This window comes from Juglans regia, chromosome 7 (assembly GCF_001411555.2).
Source record: "Juglans regia cultivar Chandler chromosome 7, Walnut 2.0, whole genome shotgun sequence".
NCBI classification, from domain to species: Eukaryota; Viridiplantae; Streptophyta; class Magnoliopsida; order Fagales; family Juglandaceae; genus Juglans; species Juglans regia.
In genome coordinates this window covers 9126562-9134952 of record NC_049907.1, presented here as the reverse complement: position 1 = coordinate 9134952, position 8391 = coordinate 9126562, and the positions used below count along the sequence as shown (strand labels likewise).

At 36.9% G+C, this 8391-nt stretch overlaps 1 pseudogene; it reads left to right on the top strand.

The window, feature by feature from the left end:
• The first annotated feature begins 256 nt into the window (after window positions 1–256).
• On the top strand, window positions 257–4872 carry LOC109019126 (annotated as a pseudogene).
• The last annotated feature ends 3519 nt before the right edge of the window (window positions 4873–8391 follow it).

Genomic DNA, 8391 nt, shown 5'->3' with positions numbered 1-8391 from the left:
AACATGACCCAGAAATTTCATTGGAGTGAAATGAATTAATTGAGGTGAACGTGTGTGCGGGCGAGAGAAACAGAGAAAAAGAATGGGTTACCGGCGAATAAAAGTGTCACCAGTGGTGGCTTCGATGGTTACAAGGCTTCAGGGATTAACGAACAAGCAGCACAACAATTACACAACAAACAAAAGAAAAACTACACTGGAGAGAAAGAGAGAGTGCTGACAATGAGGGCCCTGATTTTTGGAATCAATGTGTAAAATGAGAGAGAGAGAGAGAGATATACCTGAAGATGAAACACTGCGCAAGAGGGAGAGAAGAGCCGAGTCTGAAGAGAAAACACCAACTGCAGAACTAGAGGGACGCGAGAGAGAGAAGCACAGTGATCTGCTGCAATGGAGGGATGCGACCGAGTGAGAAACTGATTTTGACGGAAAAACCGAAAGTGAGGAAAAAGAAAATAGAAAATGCTAGGGCATTACCTCCGGACTCACGAACAGACCCAACGAAAAGGAAGAGATGAATTCGGGAAGGGAAGGGAAGTGGGTAACGTGAGAGAGAGAGACACGGGGAAAACCAGAAACCGAAAGAGAGAAAAGGGGGAGAAAGAATCGGGGAGCTGAGGAAGAAGGAACTGTTTACCCAAAACGGCGTCGTTCCGAAATACATCCAAGAAAAGGCTAGGCCTCTCGCGCACTGGTCCAGACTCATAGACTGGGCCTTACATTAATAGTATTGGACTACCTCAAGAAGGCAGATCAGCGCAAAACTGGCGGGAAAAGATGTAGATTCCTCGTTTTGGAGAGGAATGGTCACCATTCCTCAATTGGGTGAGGAAATGTCAGCATTTTTCGGTTGGGCAAGGAAATGAGGCGATATAGCGCACACGCTAGTATTTTGGCCCTAACTTTAGCTACAAGTATCAGAATCGCGTATATGACTTCAATTCAAAAAGCTTTCTTCGGCATGTATGTAATGACCACCATGCTATGCCTAGTGGTCCTTCTTTTGAGTCCAAAATCAGTCGTTCCCCCCCTCCCAAATCTTCATTTTAAGTTATTTTTCTATTTTTCATTAATTTTGTTTATGGTAATGCTTATTTTTAGCAACGATTTTATTCTAGATCTCGACTAGATTTTAGCGAGATATCTAATTTATTTCGTATTTTATTATTTGGTCATAATTGAAACTTTGTCTTTTTACCATAGCTATTTTAGCCCAGCCTGTGGATTTCAGAAAATATATTTGATTTTTATAAAGAAACTCTAAGTGTTCTTTCTGTTTACATTTTTCTCCATCTCAATCTTTAGTTTTCGTTGTTTAGCAAACCACCATAATAATCTTTATTCTGCATCAAGGTCAAGAGTCAACTGGACACTTATAAACATTATAATAAAAACATTTATACTATTCTTTTAAAAAAAGAATAATAAATCAAAATCTAAGGGTAAAGTTAAGGGCCCCTCTCGTTCGGTCTAATCAACATCCATTTCTATGGGTGTAAATTTAAACCAAAAAATCAGTCTGGTCCGAAACCGGTTCGTAAATTATGCAAACTGGCCAAAATTGATCCGGTTCCGATTCTTCGATTTCTGGGACCGGATTGGACCGATTGGAAAAAAAATATAAAAATTAATATTTTGTATATAAGTTTTATACAAAATTAATATTATACAAAATATTTTATCTATATAAGTTTATATATAATATATAATTATATGTGAAATTTTTATATATCATATATGAAATAATTTCATATTTTAATTTATAAAATAAAAGTTTAATATTAAAGATGAAAATTTAATTGATCGTGTGTTTTAAACATAAAATATATATATTAAATCATATTATATATAGTCTAATATATTATATAGTTATACTAATATATAAGTTTATAACTAATAGTAATAGTCTAATATACACTATAGTTATACTAATATATAACTAATACTAATCACTATAGTCTATTAAATGTATTACAGATTTCAGTAATGCAGATTTTATATTACAGATTTTAGTAGTGCAGATTTTGTAATAAGAACAGATTTTTAGAACAGATTTTGTAATAAGTGCCATTGTTGAAAGAAATGTTGAAGGCAGTAATCTTCTCCCAATATGTGCCGAGGCTTTTGCGGATCTACCCACTATATGTAGAAGTAACTAGGACCTCTGGCATTCTGACTGAGACAGCATGGGCTGGAGCTGCTTATAATCTTTTCCTCTACATGCTAGCTAGTCACGTAAATTACGTAACCCTTTTTTTTTTTTTTTGGGTTCAAATTCTTCAACCTATTAATCCAAGATTGTTTGTTAACGAACAATGTATGTACCAGGTAGTTGGAGCCTTTTGGTACTTGTTTGGCATAGAACGTCAGGTTGCTTGCTGGAGAAAAAAGTGCAGGAACATTACGAGTTGTCTAGATCATGGTTTTTACTGCACTGATAACCAGAGTGAACGTGGCTATTTGGATGGTATTAGTAAGTTTTGTCGTATTGTCGAACCAGATGATCAGGAGGAAAACTCAAGTAATGATCCCTTCGACTATGGAATATTTACTAAAGTTTTGAAGTCTGGAGTGGTGGAATCAAAATACTTTCTAGACAAATTGTCTTACTGCTTCTGGTGGGGATTGCGTAGTCTGAGGTTAGTAATATATAAATCCTAAAAACAAAGATCCAAGCAAAGCTTGTCAACTTATAGTAAGCCATTTTTAACTTGTACCCTTCCTTTTCTTTCAGTTCTCTAGGCCAAAACTTGGATACAAGTACATATTTCTGGGAGATAGTCTTTGCTGTTTCCATAGCCATCGCTGGGTTGGTCTTATTCTCATTACTTATAGGCAATATGCAGGTAATACTTTGGTCCTCATGGATTCTCTTGCCAATATATTGTTGTAGCATTATGAGAACATTTTCATCCATGTACATGACCACATCTAAACCTTCCAATTAATCGTTTTATCAGATTCTCAGCTAATTCGTCAATATAAATTACATGCTTAATTATTTGTACATATACTCCAGCCATCATCAGTCAACGCCTTTGAGGTGTATTTTATTCTCAACAGTTCTTGTATTCTATTTTCTAGTTTCTATGTTATAGAAGAAATTTATGGATCTAACTCATCTCATAAAACTGATTTTATAAAAGATGATTATTCATTCTTTATAAACATGCCCAAGATCACCTTATCCACAGACAATTTGAGATTATTACTCAACACACACCCTCACGTGAAGACTAGTATTTTTCTTGGTACTTGTCAGGGGATAAGTAGTATTGTACTGAGCGTCATTCATCCTGTGGCAGGCTTTGATACCGTGAATAAATTCATGCACCTAACTTATCTCATAAAACCGATTTTACAAAAGATGATTGCTCATTTCTTATAAACATGTCCAACATCTTGTCTCCACAAGTAATGAGAGATTATTTCTCAACAGTTATGAACGAAAACATGATGATATGCGTCTGTTCTTTCTAATACCATCCATTCAACTTCAAATTCACTAAAAACCCATTTCCAGATCAACAGTACTCATTGTTCTAGAATGGACTGAGGTGATATATTTCATGTTTCTTGTGCTGTTATAGAGATATCTAGAATCCACAACTGTGAGAGTAGAAGAAATGAGAGTGAGGAAGACTGATGCCGAATAGTGGATGTCCCAACGTATGCTCCCTACCGAATTAAGGGAGCGGGTTAGACGATATGAACAGTACAAGTGGCTAGAAACAAGAGGTGTGGAGGAAGAGAATCTCATTCGTAGCCTTCCTAAGGATCTTAGAAGGGACATAAAGAGCCATCTTTGCCTTGATCTTCTTATGAAGGTAATACTTCCCTCGATTGTTTTTGTGCATCATTTTGTCCTTTTGTTTTTTAGTTAAGGTGTTCATCGAGTTAATTTTATCTTTAAGGTGCCCATGTTCAAAAAGATGGATCAACAACTGTGGGATCCGCTGGTTGATCGTCTCAAGCCAGTACTTTACACACAAGACAGCTACATTGTTCGTGAAGGGGATCTAGTGGACGAGATGCTCTTTATCATGCGAGGAAACCTAGCCACTTCCACTACCAATGGTGGAATAACTGGTTTTTTCAACAAAGCTGATCTTAAAGCCGGCGACTTTTGTGGAGAAGAGCTTCTTACTTAGGCCCTATATCCCCAGTCCTCGACCAAATTCCCAATTTCAACAAGAACAGTGGTTGCAAAAGTAGAGGTTCAAGCCTTTGCACTAATGGCCGAGGATTTGAAGAATGTGGCTTCTCAGTTTCGGAAACTCCACAGCAAGGAGTTGCAGCACACTTTCAAGTAAGGTTTTAAGCCATGCCTATTAACTTTTTGGATAATTATTCTATCGCTATCAAAACAGACAAAGACGATGGTTTTTTCTTGCTTTGTTGCATTATCATAGTACAAAGAATTATTTATAATAACTTGAACAAATATTGAAGCGTTTAATAAAAAGAGTACACTAATCGCTATTTGAACTCTGATAATCTTCCTCATCTGCGCGAATGATCCTTGATATAATTAAATATGCAAAAATCTCTGTCAGGTTCTACTCCCAACAATGGAGAACATGGGCGGCCTGTTTTATCCAATCAGCTTGGCGCTGCTACTCTAAGAAAAACCATGAGAGGGCTTTGCGTGATGCTGAAAATAGACTGCAATTTGCTTTGGCAAATGAAGCTGGGACCTCGGCAAGTCTTGGTGCAACTATTTATGCATCAAAATTTGTTGTCCATTTACTTCGAGCCTTGCGACGACCAAAGGGTGGACGCACCAGTACCAGATCAGCGCCACAGAGAGTGCTACAGCTACTACCACCGAAGCCTGCTGAGCCAGATTTCAGTGGTGAAGGTCATGATTAATTAGTAGTATATATGGCGTTTCAAGTGCTTATCACGCAAGTTTAGTTTTCACAAACACTGTTCATGTGCATGAGTTTTCTGTATATAGGATGTGTGTAACATGTACTAAGCAAACTCCCATCTTTATATTTTAGAGCCATGTTTTCAGCTTTCAGGTGTCGATGAAAAGACTCAAATACATTGTCTTTCGAGATATATTTTTTTCTGCGAAGATTATGTATCGGTGTAGGTGGTGAGGTATTCTTATGTATTCTATACATAGTAGTGAAAAAATAATTATAGAATATTGAATAATAGTGAATAGTAATAAAAAGTATGTAAAAAATAATAATAAAAAAATGAATAGTAGTTAAGTGTTATGAGAATACCTAAAGTATTTTCAATATCCAAACTAGATACTTTCTCATGTTTCAATTACGATAAAGTCCCTCTTCTAGCTGGATGCAATGCAAATGTGAGATTTACACCGTCCAATTGGAGGTTGCCACATCAACCTCCTATTTTGTTTTACATTAAACCTCGATACACTGGATTATATCCTATGCATCGATTAAACAAGTTACAAAGGGGTTGGGATGAGGAGAGGATAGGGAGCTTCACAATGCATCGATTCAGTTGGCATCTTGGCAATGAAGAGAGGATATCTGACTAGCTCAAATGGCCAAATTGAAATGGCAAGTGGAAGGGGATTGTAATTTCAAATTTTTTCTTGCACTTTTAGAAAATAAAAGGTGTAAAAGAGTTCTTGCAATGAGGTCTCCCTCCGGGATTGTTTATGAGTCGCCTGAACAGATTCACCAAGGGGCTGCTAATTTCTTTACTTATTTTCTCCAAGGGGAAACTCCTAATTTGTCTCACTTAATATCGCCAGTTATTTTGGAGGAAGAGTGTGATCTTTTTTCAGTTCCCATTATGGAGGAAATTTGGGATGCAATGTCCTCCATTCGGCCTAATAGTGCTCAAGGGCCGGACAGTTTTAGCTCGGATTTTTTTAAAAACTGTTGGGAGATAGTGAAATTTGATGTCTTGGATACTATTTCAGAATTTTTTTATTTATAAACAACTTCTGAGATGTTTTTCTACTTCCTATCTTGTTTTGCTCCCAAAGGTAGATGCCCCAACGGGTTTTGATAAGTTTAGGTCTATTAGCCTATACTTAGTTTTCTATAAAATTTGCTCCAAAATTATTGTTAACCGGTTGCCAGGTTTTCTTCCAAGGATGATCTTGTTGGAACAATGTGCTTTTCTTTCAGGTATGAGTATCTTTGAGAACATCAGTCTCACCCAGGAAATGGTAAATTCCATTAATAAAAAGTCTCATGGTGGGAATATTATGCTCAAAGTTGACATGGTTAAAGCATATGACCGGGTGGATTGGAATTTTTTTACTGGAGATCCTTTGATATTTTGGATTCTCTCCTCATTTTTGTGCTCTAATCCGGGTGTGTATAGCTACTCCATGGTATTCAATTATGATGAATGGTACAACAAAAGGATTCTTTCATGCTGGTTAGGGATTGAGATAGGGAGCTTCACAATGCATCGATTCAGTTAGCATCTTGGCAACGAAGAGAGGATATCTGACTAGCTCAAATGGCCAAATTGAAATGGTAAGTGGATGAGGATCGTAATTCCAAATTTTTTCATGCAATTTTCGCAAATAAAAGGCATAAAAGAGTTCTTGAAATAAGGTCTCCCTTCGAGATTGTTTATGAGTCACCTAAACAAATTCACCAAGGGGTTGCTGATTTCTTTACTTATTTTCTCAAAGGGGAATCTCCTAGAGAGCCTCCTAATTTGCCTCACTTAATATCGTCAGTTATTTTGGAGGAAGAGTGTGATCTTTGTTCAATTCCCACTATGGAGGAAATTTGGGATGCAATGTCCTCCATTCCGCCTGATAGTGCTCCGGGGCTGGATGGTTTTAGCTCGGGTTTTTTTTAAAACTATTGGGAGATAGTGAAATTTGATGTCTTGGATGCTATTTCAGAATTTTTTATTTATAAACAACTTCTGAGATGTTTTTCTGCTTCCTATCTTGTTTTGCTCCCAAAGGTAGATGCCCCAACGGGTTTTGATAAGTTTAGGTCTATTAGCCTATGCTTAGTTTTCTATAAAATTTGCTCCAAAATTATTGTTAACCGGTTGTCAGGTTTTCTTCCAAGGATGATCTTGTTGGAACAATGTGCTTTTCTTTCAGGTAGGAGTATCTTTGAGAACATCAGTCTTGCCCAGGAATTGGTAAATTCCATTAATAAAAAGTCTCCTAGTGGGAATATTATGCTTAAAGTTGACATGGTTAAAGCATATGACTGGGTGGATTTGAATTTTTTACTGGAGGTCCTTCGATGTTTTGGATTCTCTCCTCATTTTTGTGCTCTAATCCGGGTGTGTATATATATTCCATGGTATTCAATTATGATGAATGGTACAACAAAAGGATTCTTTAATGGTGGTCGGGGATTGAGACAAGGGTCTTTCACCTTACCTGTTTATCATTTTACAATTAGTGCTTTCAAGGCTGATAAAGCAGAGTGTGGGGGCAAATCAGTTTGGCCAATTTTCACAGGCTAGAGGTACAACTATTATTTGCCGTTTAATGTATGATGATAATGTAGTAATCTTCACAAATGGTAGCATGAGATCTATTCGGGAGATTTTAGTGGTAATCTTCACTAAAAGCTCCCGAATAGGTCTCATGCTACCATTTGTGAAGATTTCCACATTATCATCATACATTAAACGGCAAGTAATAGTTGGGATGTTGATTTTCTTGTAGGGTTAGTTGGTCCGGAAAATGTTGATGATATCTTGGATACATTAGCCACTTGTAAGACTGGTTCAGATGTATTAATATGGACTAAATATGATAAAATTTGTTTTTCTACTAAGTCGGCTTGGGACTGTGTTCGTATCAGGGGATCACAATTTGAATGGTATCCTTGGGTGTGGCATAAATTGATTCCGCTACAAATGTCTATGTTTATGTGGAAGGCTTGGTATTTGGCTTTAAGTGTTGATGATCGTCTTCGCCGTATTGGTATTCTGATTGTTTCTCGGTGTAATTGTTGTTGTGTTGTTGGGCATTATGAAGATCAAAATCATGTTTTGTTTGAAGGTGAGATACCCTATATGGTGTGGTAGTTCTTTGGAGTCATGTTTGGTGTTCTTGTTGGTAGAATATGGAAGGATACAGTGTCCTCTTGGTTTCGTTGTGCTAAATCCTGTACTCAAGTTGGTTTAATTATGGGGATCATTCCGGTGATTATCATTTGGAGACTTTGGAAAAGAAGATGCTTGGCGCGCATGGAGGGTCTTACTGAATCTTTACTGCATTCTATTAAACATTTGATTGGTTTATTATGTCATGACTCACATAAAATTTCTAGATTGTCTAACTTTGATTTGCAGGTGCTTCAATGGTTGAATATTTCTACTATCACCCCTATAGTTTGCAGGTGTCGACTAGTTGCTTGGAGAAGACCTCAGACTGGCTGGTTCAAATTAAATACAAATGGT